Source organism: Aptenodytes forsteri, unplaced genomic scaffold (genome assembly GCF_000699145.1).
Source record: "Aptenodytes forsteri isolate BGI_AS27 unplaced genomic scaffold, ASM69914v1 Scaffold267, whole genome shotgun sequence".
NCBI classification, from domain to species: Eukaryota; Metazoa; Chordata; class Aves; order Sphenisciformes; family Spheniscidae; genus Aptenodytes; species Aptenodytes forsteri.
In genome coordinates, this window is record NW_008794173.1 from 3,092,772 (window position 1) to 3,095,764 (window position 2,993).

Here is a 2,993-nt window from a genome sequence, read left to right on the forward strand (position 1 = left end):
GCTGCACCGCGGCAGCACGGGGACGAGCCGAGCACATAGTGGGCTGCGATGGACGATGTCCTCCTGCGCTCACCACAGTTTTCATATCCACTTAGCTGGCTCTAGTTAATTCTTTAAAAGCAAATGCCGGGCCAGTCCCGAAGGCTGTGGTGCCCGGTGGGGATCCGCCGCTGCCACCGCAGGAGGGGCCTTTGTTCGTCTCCTTGGCTTGCGCGGCCCCCTAAGCCCCCTCCCTCGCTCCTTCCCTTTGGAAGGAGATAATCGCTCTTGTCCTGTTTGCCACAGAGCGAGCACTAAATCATCTTTGTTTTAAGCTCATTTTGACATCTGCTTTTGTCTGACATTGCTTGTGCATTGCAGGCACGCGTCCCTTTCCTGGAGCCGTGCGCAACACGTCCTCTGTGGGGAACAGGGTCTGGGGGGGGTTCCCCACATGGGGGGCTGGCAGCAGCGAAGGGGACACTTGGATTCGGTTTTCCATCAGGCCTGTCATGGACCAGGTGAAACAGCTCTGGCTGCTCGGCAGCCAACAGCGGGTATTTTTGTGGGGAGGGCAGTTGTCAATAACAGCAGTGGGCAGAGAATGGAGGCACAGGGCCCCCGGTCCTGGAGGGGCTGCACCAGGGAGCCATGTCCGCAGGTGGGGGGGGTCAGCAGGTAGACCCCTCCAGGGCAGAGCCGCTTGGGGGGGACCGGTGATGGAGGAGAGGAACGACCCCTGAAGAAAAACACCCTTTGACGTGAGAATAAGAGAGTCATCGCAGATCTCCGTCCCTGGAGAGCCTGTGGGTGTGAATGGGCTCACGCGGTGAGTAGCTGGAGAGACGCAAGAGCACCGTGTCGTGGTCCCCCTCTCCAACCCTGCAGTGATAATTAATGTCTGTGTAATCAGCTTTTGAAAAGAAAAGCAAGCCTACTCTTTCAACGCTTCACTGCCAAAGCTGCCCTCTGCTTTTCGAGAGCAATACTAATCTAATACTCCTGCACCGGTGAGCACTAATGTGCTGAACTGCTGAGAGGGGCTCACGGCGTGAAAGGTTGGGGAAAAACGTGGCAGCAGCGACAGGAGATCAAGGCTTGATCCCCCCCAAACACACGAAGGGTGAGCAGGGGGGGCAGCGGGGATGCTCAGCCCAGCTCCTCTTGGGCATTCACCCCTACCCACCGCACAGGCACTGGCCCCCGCAGTGCTGCGGTCCCGCTCTCTCTGTTCAGTGTCACCCTGGCCTTATTGAGCTGGTGTTCCTCCTAAGGCACAGACCTAAGGCCAAGGTCACAGGGAGCTCACACTTGCGGAAGTGAAAGTGAGGTCTCCAGAGCAGACGTGGAGTGCAGCTCCTTGGCTGCCATCCTCACCTACCCCGATTCCCCACCCGAGGCAGCCTTCCCCTGTGGGCAAGTGATAAACCACCCAAAGGCCTCTCACCTAGCAGGAGGTTTGCAAAGGTATTTAATTGCCTGAAGACAGGCGCCGGCACCCAGGGCTGGAAGCGGTTCCTGCGCCAGGGGCTGGGGGAGCACGGAGCAGTCCTTCCCCACCAGCCCTCACCCCAGGAGGAGTTTAACACACTCATACAGCATCTTCCTCAGCCTTTAATTACTGCGGTTTCAGTGCAGTGAGCTTCAAGGCAAAGATTTGTTCGAAATAAAATGGAAGAACGTTCCCGTTGTTTTTACCTAAATGCATTTGAAGTAAAATTTAAAAGAAGAAACGACACCTCTGAAATGTGGGGTGCATCTTGGCTGGTGTAGATCAGCACAGGTCCTCCCACACCAATGGAAATAGGTAAATTTACACCTCCTTGGAGGCATTGTTTTTTGTTGTTTTTTTTTTTTTTTAATTGGCCTACATCTCTCTTCCCTGCGTATTTTCACCATATGCCCAGGGCTGAGAGGAAAGAGCCCATCTGTGCTCTCAGCGGTTCATCTAAACAAACACAGCAGAACACACAAAGTCAGCCATGGTGAGCGACCGCAGGCCTGGCTCACGGCTACCAGGGAGCAGCAGCCCGGCGTCACGGCCAACAGCACCACCGCCGCCCGCCGGCACGGGGAAGGTGCGGCAGCGCTGCTGCACGGCGGCTCTGGAGGAGCACCCTGGGCGGTGCCTCTGTGCGGCGGTGCAGGGACGAGGCATGGGGAAGCCGCCAGCACGGGTGCAGGCACAGGCACAGGTGCAGGCAGGGGTGCCGGCCCACGCGGCTCCCAGAGGCAGCAAATATTCTGAAACCACAGCCAATGTTTTTGAGAAAAGTTAAGCAGTTTTATTCAACGGGATGAGTCCACACCCAGCCAGTGGCTTCATCTACATGGCATCATCAGCATACATGACAGAGGACCCACTCAGACACTCTAGCTGAACGGCATCTCACCATACGTTACAGAGACAACACCAGAGGAGGAGGACGACCGTTACAAAGGGCAGCCAGCCAGCGGTTTCCTACGGCTTACCCGTCGTAACCAAACCCATCCCCACCAGACTACGCAGCCCAGCCACTCGGAAGCAGATCAGACTCGGGACACCTACTGCCGCACTGTGAAAACCACAACACTGCTAGTTAAATAACACAGTCCAGGGTTTACAAAAATGACCTACCAGGGGTACTTCAGCCTAAGGAAGAAAGTGCACTGCCATCACCGCCCTGGGGACCGACACACTTGCGCACACTGCTGAAGAGTCTGTACAGAGAAGAGATTGGCGTGGGTGCCATTGCTTTCGAGTCAGCACCATGGGAGGCGATGCTGAGCCCCGGGGAGGGTGGGCAAGCGCCAAGCTGCCCCTCCCGGAGGCAGCCACGGCACAGGACGGGGCAGGTCCACGGGGACCCGGCGGGGTCTGCAGGAGCCGAGCGGGAGGTCGGCACTCGCTCTGCACAGCAGAGAAACAACTGCTCCGTGAAGACGCTCTCCTCTTGGCTGCCACGTCCCCGAAGAGGGGCTGCGTCTGCGCCGGTCCCTCCGGACCCTCGCCCGGCGAGGCGGTGGGAGGCAGG